Here is a 19,003-nt window from a genome sequence, read left to right as displayed (position 1 = left end):
AGATCCTGCATGTAGAAATCCTTTGTATTCGTTATTCATGAATGCAATATGGCATGAGGATCCATGATCTTTATGGACAATGAATTCTGAACTCCCTGGGAGAGGAGAATATTTGCCTGTAGAAACCCGAGTCCAAGAACTGAACGTGCCCAGCTGGGGAAAGCACACACAGAAATAGTCTCTTGTTTCTGGCTGCAGCTCATACAGGCAGATCGCTTATTTACCTCATCTAAATATTTGACCTTTATGCTTTTTGGAAATTGTATTTTTTTTTCTTTTTCTTCTTAATTATGTGGAAGGAGCACCTCCTTTCAGTGCCCTGATGGACTTCTCTATAAATAGCCCCTCACATCCCAGAACTTCACAATGAAACCTGCAGCAAAGTCAGCATCCTGAGGACTTTTTAAGCCTGAGATGGGAACCACGTGGAGTTTAATCATTAATCACCAGCCTTTAATTAACAGCTCTGGGCTTTGAACAAAAGGTGCTTGCTGCAAGGCTGCTGAGGGGCCCTGAGCTCTTCTGTGCGCTTTCATTTGAGGGACCCAGTGGCATTCCTAAAGGGGGCTGTTGGAGTAACCTTCTCCTTGTGGGAAGGGGTCACGCTTCCCAAGAAGAGCAGATGTTTGTGGCCCAATCTCCATTTTCACAACTGCCCTGCTGGCAGGCTGGAGCTCTGAGATGGCTCAGTGCAGGGATGCTACCAGTTCCCTAAGCCCTACTTTGCTCTGGAAAGGACTTGAGCATCTCCAGAGCCTTGTTGCCTCCATCAGGTGAGGTGGGCTTTAACCAAAGGAAAGAGGAAAGTTGCTCCAGGCTTGGAAAATTTTATAGGGGAGTGTTCAAAATTGAGCACTTGGGAGAGAAAGAAAACATTGCTATAAAAGTTGACTCAGCCAATATTTTCTACATTCTTGCTGCTGTGATTGAAGATATTTGTTTTTAATATAGGTTTCTCCCATTTGTAGTCTGGCTTTCCTGTAGTAAAAACTAAAGGGCAGATCCTCAGCTGATATAAATTGGCTCCACTGAAGTTAATGGAGCCATGCTGGTTTGTACCAGCTGAGGGATCTTGCTTGTGCTGCAGTGCTCCATACCCCCATTATCCTGCCATGATTACGATACTAATTCAGTAAAATGGCTTCACAGTGTAATAAAACCAACCCAGAGCATGGAAGATGAAAGGACTCCCTTCTCCATTTGACCTGGTATTTTTCAACAGAATGTTTTCCCTTATTTTCTCTTTTGTTAGGAAATGCTCTAAACTTTTTTTCTTGCTTTCTTGCTTTTTGGCTTCAGCACGAAGGCTGTGTGTGTGCAGAAAGCATGTGGCACATGCAGTGGTGTGATGGGTCAGGGCACAGTGAGCCTCGTGCAAGGGAACGAATTGGTTCTTCAAAGGGCAGGGCTGATCCTGCAGAGCAGCTAAAGCCCTGAGCTAACCTTGACTCCTGAAAAATGGGAGTTATCATACTCCAGGGCAGAGCATTGATCATTTTACTCATTCTCTGCCCTGTGTAGTTTTTCTTGATCTGCCTGTGGTGGAAGACGCAGCCCAAGAAGCTCAATAAAGCTGCATCCACTTCTGTCACAGGGGAAAAAGACATGTTGGTGGCTTTCCTCCTTGTGATCAGCTCTTCAGCCATAGCAGAAAGGTGAGCAGTGGGGAGCAGGACGAGCTGTGCTATCTGGTTGCTTGGAGCTGTTGAAAACCGAAGGGAATAAAGAGACACAGAGATCTGAATAAAGGCAGACAGATGCATGGCTGGATCCCTAGGATGAAATGTTTTGTTTGCCACAGCGCAGCTGAACTGCACAGAGGTTTTGTTCTGAACCAGGAGGGAGTTTCACAGGGATGTTGCTAAATGGAGGCAGTAAATTTAACTTTAAAGGGCCGTGAATGGAGGCTTTTGGCTAAAAGCTGAAGTGCTGTTACTTTTTACTGGGCCTGTTTAACTCCACTTGGAACAGGACAGTGTGTTTGACTTATAAGGCTCCTGGAAGGCTTGGCCTGTGGGTCCTGCTCCTGGCAGAGTAGCAACGAGCCATAAAGGTGAGTGTGTGCCAGCCTGGCCCTTCTGTGCTAAAGGAAATACAAACAGATCTCACCTGTGGCTTAGGGAGAGCTGTGGGTGTAAGTGCTGGGAGCAGGGCTGTGCCATGGCAGCACAGTTTTAACTGTCTGAATAGCTAAAGGGTTCGAAGGCAGTCAAAATGTCCAATGTCCAGAATTGGCAGGTTTGCTTGAATCCTGCTCCCAGACCTGTGCTAATCCTCTAATATCATCGTAGTAATCCTGATTCAAAGAAGGGTTTTCTTACCAGCTCATCATTTCAAAACAGTCTGAGCCTTCTTGTAGTATTATCCAATTTAAAACTGTTTAAACCTTCTGCTTCTTTTAGGGAAAAACATGCGTTTTGCACCAAAGTCTGCTCAGAAGCAGCAAAACCTCTCATGCTCATATCTACTAGTGTCTCGTTGCAAGCAATTTTAAAACATGCCCCGTGTTTGGATTGTGTTTGAGACTCGGTTATTTGTTGTGGGTTTAGCAGACTGCAATCACCCACTTAAGGTGGAACTTGGCCACCTTCATTCCTTTCCTCCCAATGCTAAGGAAGCATCCAAAATTCTTGTATTTGGCACAGGTTGGCAGTGGATGCTGTCCCAGACTGAGAGGACCATTCCTCATGTTGTGCGGTTGTGGTCTGAGTGTCTTGGCAGTGGGAAGCTCTGTTTACCAAGAAAGATGGACCCAAGCTGCCTGGCTGAGGGGACAGGAGCATGCACACAGGCCTTACCTGTGGGGTAAGTGCCTTTTCTTGCATTAATTGGAGAAAAGAATTAATGATCTGGAAAGCTCTGCAGAACACAGGTGTCTGTGTCCTTAACCAAGCATTGGTGGCCAAGTGATGGCTGTGCAGAGCCCAGGGAGCCTCTGTGCCCCCAGTGATTGAGCACTGTTCCTGAGAAGGGGAGGCAGAGCTGGAGCAGTGGGTGCGGGCAGCCATCACTAGACCTAATCAGGCAAGGAAAAGCTTTGGAGCATATGGACCCCAATGTGTGGTCCAAGTACAACAGCTTGGTGAGTGTCCTGCAGGGAGACTTTTACTAGCGCTGCAACAATAATTCATCACTGCCTGAAGGCTTGATGGGTCTGGTACTCCTTGTCTTAATTGACCTCGGCTGGAGACCTGCGTTTCAGTCCAGCTTAGTCACAAAGGACTTGGTCTGTACCTGGGCCTTAAAGAGGATATTTATCAGAAAAATCATATGATTAATGGAACTGAGTGATGTTCGCTTGAGAGTGGATGGGAATTGAATTAACAGAGTAGGGATTTTGGCAGGTGTGAAGTGCTGAGACTGATGATGTCTGGGAGACAGAGCACCCCAAGCCCCACTGTTGTGCAGCCATAGGCTGGGAGCTCAGGGTGGGGGGCTGAGAGAAACACAGTGCCAGAGTCTGGGCTTGTATGTGGGTAACACATGGTGTGCAGCTTGTTAAGCCCTCACACCACAGTGCCCAAATTGCCATTGCTGCCAGCCCTCTCAGAAAGGGCAAGGATAAAAAGGAAGCTGATACCCCCAAGTAAATGGTGACGGAGGGGGAAGAACAAGTGAAGAAATAATCAGAAAACTCCCAAAGCTTACTTTCTTGCCTGCTTCTTTTTCCCCACTCTTCTTTCTTTTTCCCTCCATGTCAACACCAAACAAGACAGGACTAAAATTAATGGGGAAAGCAGCAATTAGCAAATTAGGTTAGCGGTGTGTTGCAGTGTGCCATGGCTGCCAGGTGTGAGGGGCTCTGGCAGTATATTTATTAATGGCTGTCAGAAAAGTGACACTTTGATAAATGAAGCTGGGTAATCGGCACCCTCCGACAGCGAGCACTGAGAGGCCTCAACATGCTAAACTGCAAAATCAAACCTTTTTTAACCCCCATACAAAAATACAACAACAGAAATCGCTGCAAGAGGAGTGTGTTTTTCCATTAGGGGCTGGAATTCATGTTCTCCCCTAAATACCTCCTTTCTGTAACTTGCTGGGAGGAGTTGTCAGCATGGAAGGTTTTCCCTTTCCTTCAAATATGGGCCTCAAGAGTTTATAAATGCAGGCAGCTTAAAAGTATGTTTTGTTTTGGGTATATATGGCAACCCTATTAAAGGCAAGGGTCCTGTGCTCGTGCTTTTTGGCCTTTGCCCTTTAAACATGATGGTATCAGTAATCTACAGACTGAGATGGTGTGTTAGGTATCGTTTTCTCTTGACTGGTGGTCAGCACTTCTCCTCATTAGTGCCACTGATGTGTGATGTCCAGGAGCCCACGCTGCCTACAGGAAGAGAGAAAATGCAACAATATGTAAGGTTAAATGTGTCTGATGAAACTTCACCTGCAGCACTGTTGCATACTGAAGTTTCCACTCTTGATAATTTCAGCTGTACTGAAGTTTCCACTCTTGATAACCTCAGCTGTGGGCATCTCCCTTCTGATGAATGTGTGTGTGCTGTGGGACATCAGCTGCCATGCTCCCAAGTGAGCATGGCTATATGGTATAATGGCAGGGTGCATTGCTGGTCACTTGGTGAATGGGAATTCAGAATTACTGGCCAACAAGATGTGAGTTTAGAAGTTCTCTTCAGGAAAAAAAGACCACAACAGAACTGTACTGAAGTTGTTGAGGAGATCAGCCCAGCTGCTGGGATAGCATCTGGATTAAAGATTGCTCTGCAAAATGCTGCACTATGTGAAATATTTCTTCCAAGTTTTCAGGCTTTGCATTGCACGCCGGAGGTAAGTTCTGTGCACTGCTTTGATAGCTCAGCACGGGGTTGCTCGAATCCCCCAATTCCATAGAGAAATTGAATACCTTTCTACAAAATCTTGGTTCTGGGTTTGGCCAGCTAAAAGGACTGTGTAAGTTTTGATTAAAAACATGAGAATCAATGTAAGTCATATCCCAGGCATTCATCTGGTCTTCTAGTTTGAAATGAAGCTGAGTGATCTGTGTGGAGTTACTTGCCAGGATCCGTGGGCTTGTTAAGTTTGAATTGGCACTTGTAGCAGATCTGAAATTATTCTCTTATGCTTTAATAATTGTATTTAGTTTCCTAATTTGGCCGCTGAGTTTATCAGAAGATAATTGAACTTTTAAAAACATAATCTGATCGGGCTGTAGGAAATACTTTAAAATAAACTTCTTCTGAGACTTTGATCTGTTTTCACGCCCTCTCTCACGAAAGCAGCCTGTCTGCAGGGCTCCAACCTGCTGAGGTGCGTGTTCCTAAACCAGGCAGTTCTTGAGCAGAACCGGGTTGCTCCCTGTATGCAAAGGAAGCCAGCAGCTCCCTGCCAAGACAAACTCTGGCTGCATGGACTGCTCCTGGGTGCAGCCACCTGCCTGCATGCTCTGCCTGGGTGCAAAAATCCCCTTGTAAATGATTCCAGGGAGCAAGAGAAATGGCTCTCAAGTCACTTCAGTTTTTTGATACAACTAAAATTGTTACTTAAAGGTCAGAGTATTGTTTTCTTGTGCACTGAGAAGGGGATCAGTTGCCTTGCATGGAGCTGTGGGCTCAGTTCTCCTGGGCAGTTTGGGTTCCTTGCGAGCTGTGGTTTCAAGTGATGTGAGCTTTCCTGCCTTCTGCTGTTGGCTTCCGTCGAACAGGCATGTTTTCCCTTTTTGGTGAGACTTAACCCAATTCCTGAAGTTCTTATAAGCAGTTCCTGAGTTTTGGGGGTAATGGAGTGTGGTTCTCCAGTTTCAGTGATAGCATGTAGAAGTTTATGGGCCCACTGCAGGCCTGTAAACTCAGGTTTTCCAGGTCCTACATTAGCACATTAACTACTGGGCTGTTTTTCCTGCTCACCTACCTGACTTCCTTCCTGTTTTAAAAAGGATTTGCTGCTTTTCATGTTCTCCATTTTATGAATTTGCAAAGACTTCTGTCATTGTATAAGCATGCACCAAACAGTTTATTTTCACTTACTTCAGTGCTTATGGTTTATATTTACTTCCCATTGACTTGCTCAGGACTCAGCCCAGGGAAGACCTCTGACTTTCCTCTTGGTCTATGACATGGCTGGGAGGCTCCCAGCCCAGCAAGCAATCACTGCACCAAAGCTCAAGGAGTAAGCAAATATAAATGATTGTCCAGGCTGAGCTTGTCTTGGTTTTTAAAGGGGAAACACTGCTTGAAGTTCCCTCTGTGAGTGCCAGGAGGGTGAAATCACCCACTGCTCACTGTGGCTCTGCTGCACAAATGGTCTCTAGGCACCTGCAGTGCTGCCCCTCACAGCTCTGTCCATCCCCTCCATATAGACACGAAGGTTTGTCCATGACTTGTTCCACCTGCACAAGCTATTTTCTGATTCCTTGTCACTGTCAGCTCAGTAGCACTGTCATTTTCCAGATACGTGGTGTGTAATTAATGAGAATGTCGTTTCCAGATTGTTTCAAAAACTAGATTGAGCATCTGAGAAATTATTTCACTCAGTGCCTTAAGATAGCTCGTTCATTCAGAAAGCTATCTTGGCTGCTTGATTTGAGGGGAGTTGTGGAGGGAAGCAGCTGTGCTTATATTATTAAGGACTGCCAGCCTTGAACTCTTCGTGCAGATGCAAAGCATGGGTTCACGTGCTGCCAACCAGGCAGCTGGGTGACAGGGCAGGGGAGGGATGTGCCCAAATTGCATCAGCCCTGGCCATGACAGCCTCACGTCTGTGTGCTGTGAGGATGGTCTCCTTGTGGTGGTCTCTGGGGGCAGCAGTTGCATGCTGCAGGGCTGGAGGGATAGGAGGACACATTGTAAGTTGGTTTTGTCCACTCGCTACCCCTGGGGGCTCACCAGGCTGGGCAGAGATGTTGGCCGGGATATAAGTATTTTATTAGATCTATTATTTCTTTCATGGGGGCAATAAGTCTGCTTTATGTGAGACCTCGAGTGACTCTGTATTGAGCACAGAGATTGGTTTTAGCCACCTTTGCTCCCCAGGACATTGCTGTCCAAAGCACTGGAAGACTGTGCCCAGGTGCAGGCTCCAGTGATGCATGGCATATAGCCATGGCAAGGGCATCTCCCTTGGGTTCTTACTAAAAGCTGTGTTTGGGGCTCATTTAGGGTTATTCTCTGCCATTTTTCTCCTGAGCAAACATCTCCAACTGTCTCCACTGAGGCTTATATTGCTCTATACTTTAATTTTATTTTGCTGTTTGTAAAATGAGGGGTGAAGGGAAGGACTTTGTCAGCAAATGCTTCTTTGCCTCCTTCCTGCCTCAGTGGGTTAAAGCAGCATTCCCCCAGCTGATAATGCCTTCAGGCATTCCAGCAATGCTTTGCTATGAGCTCTGCAATGCCCCTCATGTCCTACAGGCTGGCCAAGGCTTTGCCTCCGTGTGCTGGGGTGGGTTTGTGTTTCTACGTTTTATATGTTTAATTTTTATATATTTGAAAGTAATTATTGGAAAACAATGAAGTGGTTGCTTTCATCAATTTTCTGTGGTTATTTTATTCCCAATAATCTTCAGGTGCCTCTTGAATGGGTGAGATTTGCACAGAGCTAAGCGTGTGCATGTGTCCGTGTCTTCTGTGATATACGGAGCTCTGGTGCTGCAGCTGCCATTAGTGTTAATGGGCTAAAAACCCCCCACATCAAGCTGAGAATACACTCCTGCTAATTGTGTACCAGCAGTCCCCTGAGACCTCTGTGAGAATGATGCATCCGAGGATAGGCGCTTCCAATGGTAGGTTGCTTTGGGATAAATAAATGAGGGGCTAAAGTTAGACGCTGGGTCAGTGCCAGCATTATAACACAGGGAAATCGGCTAACGGCCATGCCAGCCTTTATCCTCTTGGTCCTGGCCTGGTCCACTGCTGCACGGTACCATCTTCTGAGCCATACATCACTACTCAGCCTCACCTTGATGTATGATGCCCATAGATCCTTATAGCGGGAGTGCACTCTGATGTATTGCGCCAATACATCATGGACAGGGATCGCCCAGGTGATGTATTAGTGCCCTGAGAATGTATTACTCAAACGCTGGTATTGTTCAGGGATAAAGCCAAGCCAAGGAGTGGATTCGATTTAATTACGGCGCAGATGATAGTCCAGAGCCAGCAGCACTTTGATGCTGAGATGCTGGCACCCTGTGGAAATATGAGTTGCGACTCTGGTGCTGTTGAGTCACATCGCAGTGTGCCATGAGAGGAGGTGCCGTATTTTAAGGGAATGGTCATTTTTCAGAGAAATATAGGTGGACCATTTCAAGAACTCCATGGAGAGCAATGTGGCTGCGTGTAAGAACTCCTGAGCAGCAGAGGAGGGACGTGGTGGTGCAGGTGAGACACGGGGACCTTTCTGGAAGGCTCTGAATCCAACCTGCTTGCAAATATTTCTGTTGTTTTTGGCAGAATGACATGATGAGAAATTTGGAGAGATGATTCTGTAGTTTCCTTGGATTGTCTTATATAGATGCCATAAAAAAAAACACCTGGAGAAAAAACACTCAGGCCATTAAAAGCAGCCCTGATTATTAAGGGTGGGAAAACCACCTAATGATGCAGTCAAAAAAAGATGGAGAGCCAGGAGGAGCAAGATGGCAGCAGTATTTGGCTCATGTTCATCATTCTATATCTATAAATGAGTGCATTTTCTAACAAAGGTAAATATAGTTTTGCAGATGAGACGCTTTCAGCACAAACAGATGAAGTGACTTGTGCAAGGTCACATAGTGAGCTGGTGGCAGGGCCTGGAAGAGAATCCAACTGATCTGACTCAGTTCTCCTCTGACATCCCTAATTTTGGATGCAGAATGGAGAAGGCTTAGTCTGCCGCACAGGAACAGTGGATGCTCCCAAAAAAGTTAGTTCCTTGCAGAGCTCCTCAGTTGTCCTTCCCTGCCATAGCCATACCTGCAGGTAAAGCAGCACAAATAGTTTTCTGTTAGTTGGCTGCTTAAAATACAAGAGAGAGGCAGTATTACTCAGGAATTCATACTCCTTCTTGCAGCTCCTGAGCTTTCTGAATTTGGAGAAGAGCATGTGGTGATTCTGAGTGTGTTCACAGAATCACAGAATGGGCTGGGGTTGAAAAGGCCCAAAATGCTCATCTATTTTTAACCCCCCTGCTATGTGCAGGGTCGCCAAGCACCAGACCAGGCTGCCCAGAGCCACATCCAGCCTGGCCTTGATTGCCACAACCTCCTTGGGTTCCTTCAGGGCTCATCCTTATTGTGCTCCAGGACACACACCAATGTCCCTATCTATGTGTGACCTAGGAAGCTGTTGAGTCCTTCTCTGTTGTGTGGCCTCCTCCTGTGACTGGTTCATCACCACTTGTCAGCAGAGCCTGTGGTTCACAGTTATCCCTATCGCCCTGTGATAACCATAGTAAACATTTCTATAAATAGAATTTTCTCCTGTCCAAGTCATCTTGCTTACTCAGCTGTTTTATTTTTAATAGAAAGGCATGTTGATGCTAAGCAGATTTTTTTTTTCTTCTTCTTCAAATCCCTATTAAACATAAAAAGATGCTGTGTCTGAATAAAAAGAAAAGGTGCCCCTTAGATATTTTTAAAGCTTCCAAAAATAGTCTCAAGTCTGCGACAAAGATTATTGAGTGGGAATATTGCGGACAGTGGTTCTGCAATGGAGACAGTCATGGCTCCATGCGCTTTTGGCTGGGAGCTACAAGGAGGGAGACTCGTAGGACAAAGACCTCAAAAGGAATGAGTTTACTGAGGGGCTGCTCTTTAGATGGTGAAACCACAGCACTGCACAAGTAGTTCTGCTGGTGATCTCGTGTCTCTTTTCCCTTCTGGGTTTGCAACTGCACTTTGAGGCTGGCATCTCATAGCTGGAATTCAGTCTTTGCTGGAGACCTGCAGCCCCACTGCGAGAAGCACCGCTGTGCAGTACAGGGGTGACAAGGGAAGGCAGTGAGTTCTCTGTCTGGAATTTCTGAGTATAAAGGCAGAAGGAAAAGGGACTGCTGATTTTTGCCTTGTAAGCACAAATGATGTTTGACTTGAAAAAAAGTATAACTTGGGTTATTGTTTCTGCCGCTGCACCCTCCGGTCAGAGCACTGCCATATAAGCAGTTGGTTCAGAGCAAGAGGGGAGGCAGAAACTTGGAGGGGAAAGAAGCACATGGGAGTGGAGCTGTCCCAGCAGGGTTCCCAATGCTTTCTTTCTCTCCCATCGTGAAGGCTTTTGTTTCCTTACTTGTGGCAAATGCCAAATCTACCGCTTGTGCTTTAATGCCTGGTGAGAGGGGAGAGGTCTCCAGAGAAACCATGAAAATGGGGAAAGATAAACTGGTGATTATTGAAATGACAAAATATTGCATTGGTGAATGCTGAATGGCTTATATGGAGAAGAGAGCGTTGCAGAATGGAGGGAGCTCTTCTATTGTTTGCACTTAGGAAAAAAAAAAATAAAGGGATAGTAAATATTCGCCTGCATTGATCACACAGTGAGTAGTTTGCTGTGCCAAAGCAGCCTGCATCAGTGCTCAGGGTTAGTGCTTATTGCAGGTGAACTGCCCATGCAAATGGTGGGTAGTTTGGAGGAGCACAGGTAGTTTTCATCCTGTATGGGCAGACACGAAGGTTGGTTCTGGTGGGCTTTGTTGGCCCTCAAAGCAGAAAAGGAACAAAATGGGACTGAGCAGTGGATAAGGATTTGAGGCTCAGTTCTTATTTCTCCTGTAAATACCCTGTATCCCCTCAATAAAACTGATTTATGGCTTTTAGCCATGGTTCCTCACCTGTAAAATTGGGAAAAATACTTCCTTTGTGCCCCATTTATTTACATGGTCATCTCTCCCTATCTAACACCGCGCTTGGTGCAGCGGGGCCTCGTTCCTTTCTCAGCACTCCATGCGGAATTTATATTGCAGCGATCCTTGTAACTATCAGCAAAAGAAAATTACTGCAGACAGGCCTGAGGTGCCGGTGCTTCAGCTCTGCTCTGATAGTGCTGCTGGCTGTGGTTTGGTGGCTGTCCCCTGCCCGTGGCTCTCAGCGTGTACCCACAGCTGTCAGTGTGAATGACAGATTAACAAATGCACAGTGGCTTTGTTCCTCACTGTGCTGCCCCAGTGCCACGCTGGGTCTGCAGTGCAGAGGGATGCATGGCATTGTCTCACCCACTAACACTCTGTCTGGTAACTGGCAAAAGCAATGCTTTTCACCCATTGCAATGGGTGTGCTGTAGAAAATGAAGACCGTAGGGATGTGAGGGTCTCGTTTAATTTGTTTTATTTCTTAATCCAAGAGTAAGAGAATGCAAAACTTCCAAGCTGAAAGGCTTTGTGCTCTGCTTGCTCCAGGAGATATTAGTGAGGGATCAGCTGGGTTCACCAGACTCCACAAGGTACCTTTGTTTATGGATGAGGCCATGCAGTTGGGGATCAGAGGTTGTGCATAGCTGCTGTAGAGCACGCTGGGCTGCGAAAAGTCGGGCACCAGAGATTAATTTCTTGGTTTCTTAGAGCCAAGGTTTAATAGCAGACCTGGGGAGGACAGTGATTGAGCTCACAACCAGCAGAACCTATAGTTCAGGTCAAGTGAAAGGAAGGAGCTAAGGGACTCAGCATGCTGCTTGCAGGAGGAATTCTAATGGCTTCATGGTATGGGGTCTGCACAAGGCATACAGGAGCTAGTGCCCGGGCTGCACCATGAAGCCTGCACAGCCCCGACCCCCTGCTCACTGCCCTGCTCACAGCTGGGCATGGCAAGAATAAATCTGGAAGGGAACAAGAGAAAACAGAAAACGCTGGCAGTTTTTCAGTAGGGAGAATGGTGTGTTTGAGCTGCAGTGGAGAGGGACAACTTTTGGTTCTAACTTTTTGAGTTGCATACTTCAACAAACAGTGTAAATTTGGCAGGATGAAGGCTGGGTGACCTATTCTGGCTGGATCGAGGACTGATTCTGAAGCTGGGATTTAACTCAGCTCTGACATTTCATGCTGCTATTCCATTCCACTTCAGTTTCAAAGTTTTCAGACTTTTTTTTTTTAAAGATGTGCCCTTTATGTAACTCATTTAATTGTGTCTAACTACACGGTGATTTTTTTCCCCTCCCTACCTTCACAAATGCGATTGGATATACATGTACATCTTAACTTATAGCATATATTACAGTAGGGGCAAGAGAATCTGCCTTGAGCTTTCATATTTATCCTGAATAAGGCTGTACCAACTGGTTCTGCCGTAAATTCTCTACCTCAAAGTCTCCTGGTGTTCTGTTTTCTCAGGAAGGAAACAGGTTGCACTGAACGCAAACTGCGCGGCATGGATTTACTGGTTAGACACAGATGGGATTCCTCTATCAAAGTACTCTTGTGTTGTCTGCATTCATTACACTCACTAGAAAAGCTATTGACATGACAGCATTCTCCTGTTAGGTTTTTTTCTGCTCTTTTAGAAGTGCCTGTTGGGTTGCAGTGGCCTGAAAATGCAGTGACCAAGATTAGAGGTTTGGACCTTGAGAGCCACAGGAGAGGAGCTTTCAATGTCTCCTGTATTTGTTATGATCAATTCATAGTGACTTGAGTCTGCAAATGAAGACGTTCTTATGAAATGTTTTTGATTTTATGCATTTTGATTCTGGTATTAAGTAGTGTGAGAAAAGCAAATCAGTCTTTTTGTTTGGCTGCTGGTTTAACATCCAGTTCACATTAGCGGGATGCAAGGAATCTGGATGCTTGTTTGGAAGCCACTTATGAGATGTTCGATTTCCTTCTATGGAAGGAAATACTGGAGAAGACTTCTAATCTTATGATTCAAAGCATGAATCAGTCCCCAGATTGGATCTGTGCCTGCAGCAGTAAAAGGGGCAGATTGTCACAGGGTTGCTGCTTTGTTCTTCTCTGGAGCACCCTGTACAGCTGCTATCAAAGGCAGAAGAGCAGCATCAATGGAACCTGCTCTGCTCAATGCAAGCTCTGAGTCTGGTGATTTTCAGCAGCATGTCATCTTAAATATATATGTTTTTTCTTTTCTCTTTCTTTATTAGTTTCATGTTCCAGCTGACTTCCTCCAAGAGAGGAACATGCTTTCCCATCAGAACTACGTGAAACACCTGAGTTCATTGGGACTGGAAGAAAACTGTCTCAGAGACAAAGATACACAGCTTCCCTGGATTGCTGGCTACGTGCCTGATCTGAGGTCTGTGGTCATTTACTTTGCAATGGATTTTTCACTTTTCATTTGCCTTGTATAGGTATCACCAAATGGTTTATGCTTTCTGCTTTGCATTGTCTTTTTTGGGGGAAAAATTACACAACAGCTCTGCACACTCCTTGTGCTGATAATCCCTGATGTGGCTGAACTGAAACAACACCCAGCCTGTGCCACTTAGCTGCTGCTGGACAGGACAATGCAGTGATGGTGGTATTTGAGGGAATGATATTCTATCACAAAGGGAATTTGTTACAACCATAATTTTACCAACACAAACGCAGAGAACAGCACTGATCTTGAAAAGCCAGAGCCCTGCCTGTGAGTGAGCACAATCTGCAGATGGAGAGAAGCAACTTTCTGATTTCACTGCTAAACTTCCCCTCCTCAAACCAAAACAGTTTAATCAGTCAGATTCCTGTTTAATGAGTTGCACTGCTGCCTCTAACCAGGAACATATCTTAGATGATGGAAATAATGGTTTCAGTAAGACTTACTGTGATCTCATTACCCCATAGATGGCCTGTGTACATTCTTCCCCTGCCTCTACCACTCACCTTCACAAGCAGGACCCCAAGTTTGAGACTGAACCCCTCTGGCTGTGTGAGCTGCCACATGAAGGTGCTTTGCTGCACACTGTCCTCTAGTTGCTGCCATCGAGCAGTTGGTAAAGTCTGCAGCTTGCGGACAACTTTTCTTGCCAACCATGCATTACAGAGGGCTAATTGTAAAAGTGGTGCACCTGCTGGCTCCCTTGGTGGCTGGAGCCAACAGGAAAAAAAAAAAAAAAGTAATAGTAATTTATTAATGATCAAGTCACAAATAGTAATGAAAACAATAGGAGCATCTGAAGGAAGCACTGCCGGGGGCAGAGGTGCAGGTGCTCTGTGCCCTGAGCAGGCTTGTCGGCATTTTTATAAAGCCACTTTACAACCCTTATCAATTTCCTACTGCTTTCTGTGTACCCCCTGCCCCTTTGCAAATGTTTTGCCTGCACAACAGGCTCAGCATTTCTTGTTGTAGGTGATAAAATAGTTGTCACCCTGTGGAGGGAGAAAGGAGGAAAATAAAATAAAATAAAATAAAAATGTTAGGTCCAGGGAAACAAAGCAGAGGAAGCAAAGCATTTCGGAGCAAACAAATGAGTTCTAAGGGAGACGCTGAGTCGGCACAGGGAGAGCGATGATGGGAGCTGAGCTGAGGAATGGGGAAAGATTGGGGATAGCAAGAGCTGGAGGGCGAGGGTGGCTCTGCTGAAAGTGAGGCAGGGCTTTGTGCATGGCCCTGGGTTTCAAAGGAGACTGTATGTACAGCCAGCGCCATCCATGAGGAGTTTGGGATCTGAAAATCCCAGCCGTAGTCTGAATAACTGCACTGCATTGGCAAGGTGAGAATTTGTTTAAGTAAGGAGAACAGAAGGCATATGAGCAACACCAGTTCAGGTGACATCCCCATACCAGGTGTCTTAAGTAGACATGGTAGAGATTAAGTAGACATTAAGTAAAGATGGTCGTGCTGTATCTCAAAATACAGTTTCTATATCCATATCAGAATCCATGCTAGAGCTGATAGAAGGCAGATAGAGCAGACACCAACCAGCCCAGTGTTGTTCTTTGAGCCGTAGGTAGGGTCTGCAGTGCTCCTTAGGGGTACATCTGCTAATGTAATATAGCAGTTTAATTCAGCTTGCAACAAAATAAAGCTGAACTAAGTGGAAAACTCTAGAGCTGCGATGGCTTAATTGCTCATACATGAGCCTTTACTATGCAATTTGGAAACTTTAGGCCGTGGGAACTTGCTTCTGTGTTCTTGAGCCCATGAACTGCCTTAGTCTGTGGGTCTAACAACAATCAGCTCATAAAATGCTGTGAGTGCAGATTTCAGAGGTCAGCCTGAGTCCGTACCCAATCCATGTGGCTCCTGTGCCCTGCATTCGGCGCTCCAACGAGGTCAGTGAGCTGTCGAGCACACAGTCAGTGCTCTTTAAGCTACTGTGAATCTACCCCTGCTTTCTCTTTTCCCTTTTCTCATTCTCTCCTTGCTCTCACACACCCCCAAATCACAAACCCTCACACCAATGCCAGAAGCCTCTGAGGCTGTCGTAAGCCTGCATTTATCTGCATTAGGAACAAAGCTGCCATTTTTAAAGCTTTTATACTTTTTATTCTTAACTCCACAGGACCCAGGAATCTTTTCCTGAAGTTAATGTGAATTCAGGGGGTGCGTGTTTTAAGAACTGAGCTGGGTCCTGTAAAAGAGGTAAGAACCAGCAGTTGGCAATGCTAATTATTGCCCGGTGATTTGAGGGGACCTGCACAACGTGCTAACATGCCTATGATGACACGCAGCATGATACATGGGGAAAGGTGAAGGCAAGGCTCGTATATCCCCATAACACTGAAGGCATATTTCCCTCTCTAATAACTTACAAACAGTCACCATTTGCTGTCTGCAAAATTAAACTCTCATCTCCTCCAGCCTGCTGATCTGGTGCACAGATATAGGATTTTAAGCTTCTCTATTGAAAAATGTCCCTGCAAAGCTGTCCATCAGAACTCCCGCTGCTTTCCAGAGAGTATTATTAATAAGTTCTTCCTATCAGAAATGGGACCCGTTTAGAGCTCAGATAAGGTTTTTTTCCCTGTTAACCAGCTGGGCTGCTTGGCTGTGGACAAATGCCATGATGAATGACGGGTCAAGGATGGAGCAGGCTGATTTCTCTCCGAGCCTGACCTTGTCTCTGGTGTGACATCTGAAATGACAGGTGCATTAAAAAGTTATTTATGTAGGGGAGCTGCGAGGTACCCTTTGCAAGGTAGCACACAGTTTTGCAAGAGTATTAGAATAAAGGCTGCCTCTGTGTCTGTTGCCTCTTGTACTGCTGGCTTTCTGTAAGCAGCTACTGTGAAAGCAAGAGGAGAAGCACGGAGCGTTTTTTAGTGCACAGAGGATGCTCTGGAAACTGAAAGGCAAAAAAGGGAGCAGGGTCTGAGAGCAGCAGCAGCAGACAGCTTCCCAGCAAATCACCTGCGTGTCTGCAGATTACTTGCCTGGAACAGCAGTAATCAGCTCTGGAAATGCACCTGAAGGGTTCTGGGCTGTTGAAGGGCCAATGTTGTGGATAAAATGCAGCACTGAGGATTAAATGATTTCTACTGTTCAGCTCTTTATGGCCTCAGTGCACTTGTAAGACTTTCTCTGTTGAATCTCAGACTCTTTGTGAGTAGTTGTGCTGTGGCTCCCTTCTGTCTTTACTGTTGCTGAAATTAAAGGGACACTTCTGGCTTTGTCCTTCTTTCTGTAGGACACATAAGTGGAACTGTAACCATCCTGTGAACAGTCACTTCATTCTGGGAGATGAATAGTTGCTGAATGGCAAGAGATCGCAGCCTAAATCTCCAGAAAAATGCATGCAAATCCTATCAGGTTTCTATTGTCATCTGCCTGACATTGTGCTCCAAGTAGGAAATAGGAAAGGCAATAGGAAAGCTGCCTGTGTTTTGAAATCCAGAACTTTCTCTGGACAAATCACACACTTGCTGTTGCATGGCCAAATGAGGACACAACATCCTATGGCACAGATTAAGTTGTAGAGCAGGGTTCATGGAAGAGCCCATGTGCAGTGATTTCTGCATCCTTCTGAGTGCTGATCAGATTAATGAGGACCACAAAAACATTGGAAAACTGTCGTAGTGACACATCAGTATCCTGTTAGCTTCAACAGAATTACAGCATTTGATATCAGCTCTTCCTTCCTTGCTGTTTCTCCACCCCTCCAAAACACCCCCTGAAAAACTTGCAGGAGAAATTGTAAAACACATGTAACAGCTTATTTTGTATGATGGGACTGTTAGAAGAGCTGCATGCTGGTGTGCGTCCAACTCACATTAACTTTTTTGGGCTGCAGCCATACTCGAGTGACTTTGCAAGTCTTTTCTGACTGTCCAATTAAAGTTGATGCGTGCAGTAAATCTGCAGTATCCAAACAGTATTTGATATCTCCATTTTGGATCAGTGGTTGGGTCTGGGAAGTGGATGAAGCTTGCCTGAAGGCAGCATCTGCAAGTTATTTTTTTTCATCAGAAAAATGAATGCTCTGGTATAATGAATGATTTTGTATAATATCAAAGAAAGAGAGTATCAGCTGTGCACTTCATACGCAGTATTGATTGCAAGTACGCTCATTAATTTGTGTGGTACAGGAAATTCCAGCCAAGGTTAGGAGAGCTTTGCTCTGTAGTGGAGCTGTGACTCCTATTGCCTTCAAAGAGGTTTGAATCAGGTTGCAAACAACCAAAATTCATACTTCAGTTATTTCGCTATAGAAGTGTGTTGTCACAGACGACTTTGTAGACTTCTGGTAGAACAGCAAGGAAAAATGGAAATGTCCTGTCCCTGTTTGAGCCTGCTTAAGGGTTTGATCTGTACAGTTTGGGTGCTCTGGGCAAATGTAGGATACACGGTGGAACTCTGTTCTCATTGTAGCACAACAAAAGAGAGGAGCTGGGGAGGGGAGGGAGAAGGTATGTTTTCCACCATGGCCTGTTTAAAACATTATGAGCTACCTCTCTTCCATCATGAGTCATGGTTTAAAGCTACTGCCCAGGGGCATAAAAATCAACTCCTAACAACTTCCAGTGGGACCACTATTCCATCAGTGCTCCCATCAAATGTTGACTCCATGATCAATATTCACCCTCTTTCTTCGTTAATCATCAGTCTTCATTCATTTCTTTGTAACTTCTTGCTGACAGGGGCACTGTTCATACAGCAGCTGGTAGGGAAAACAGAACGAGCTGAACTGCTGCACGCAAGCTGTGAAGGGAAAAAGCCACAACAGTGCATTGTGTCAGCTCAAAATGATTCCTACGGATGCAGCTTTTACTTTTCTCCTTGCCCTATATGCTCAGTTTTCAATAGACGTTGTGAGGCAGGACCTTCAAACAATCCGTGGTTACTATCGCACTGCTTTACCTTGAGTGCCATTGGCACTTGGTAATTTAGAGCAGGAACTCTGCTGATGAAGAGTGAACTGTCAGAATTTGGCTTGTCAAATAAAATCTGTGTACAGTCCTAAAATAGACAGTTTTGCAATTAACGCTTGCACTGTGATTTGCCAACAGGAAGCCCACTCCCAGCTTTGCCACAGCCCTCCTGAAGACCTTGTGTGTGAGACCAAACCTCTTCCCCATTGCCCAGCCTATGAGCTGAGAAGAGCTGCTGATTTCTCTATCATTCTGACTCTTTGGGCAGCTAATATTGCCCTTCTGCAGCACAGGGATCCTGTCCAAGATGCTCAAGGGGTACAAGCTCTGCACCAAGGCAATACTATTCTGCACAGCCAAGGAAGTTACTTCTTCCTCCCACTAATTTATTCCCCAAAAAGCTGCAGTAGATGCTGCCACGTTTACAAGTACACAGATATTTGCTCTCAGTGCCAGTCAATGAATGCTGCAGCTATGCAGTGTAACTGGAACACCATTGAAGATAATTCCATTTACTTGTGTGAGGGGCCCAATAATTAAATTTGGACATTATTCCTTTAATTACTACAATTTCGGATCACGGTTAGTATTATTTTTGGTCAACAAATAATCGTTGGAGCCTGGAGGGAAATTTTCATTGACTGTCCTCTACTGTTACCCCTGGGATTGCTTTCTGGAGCACGGACAATGTGAGGAGGGAAAGGTCTTCAAAGCACAGTTTTCCTGCTTGCTCAACTCCAAACTGCAGCAGCCAATGCTGAAATAAATCAAACATCAGCCACTGTCAGCCGTGCTGTAGGAAGAGCTGCTATCAGCTGAAGAGGCCATGTAGGCTCTG

The 19,003-nt window shown here is 45.4% G+C and overlaps 1 long non-coding RNA gene across 2 annotated transcripts; it reads left to right on the top strand.

Moving 5' to 3' along the window:
• Positions 1-1,149: 1,149 nt before the first annotated feature.
• On the top strand, positions 1,150-18,777 carry LOC146753272 (uncharacterized). Of its 2 annotated transcripts, none has more exons than XR_014940235.1 (6): positions 1,150-1,208; positions 1,522-1,655; positions 2,646-2,805; positions 13,017-13,168; positions 15,360-15,439; positions 18,304-18,777. It is a non-coding gene; the product is annotated as an uncharacterized LOC146753272 (long non-coding RNA). The 2 variants fall into 2 exon arrangements; XR_014940236.1 differs by lacking the exon at positions 18,304-18,777 and adding an exon at positions 16,485-16,594.
• The last annotated feature ends 226 nt before the right edge of the window (positions 18,778-19,003 follow it).

The sequence above is a fragment of the Coturnix japonica genome, unplaced genomic scaffold, assembly GCF_054131305.1.
Source record: "Coturnix japonica strain WE unplaced genomic scaffold, WE-NBRP24 Scf039, whole genome shotgun sequence".
In the NCBI taxonomy this organism is placed as follows: Eukaryota; Metazoa; Chordata; class Aves; order Galliformes; family Phasianidae; genus Coturnix; species Coturnix japonica.
This window is presented reverse-complemented; position numbering and strand designations above follow the sequence as displayed.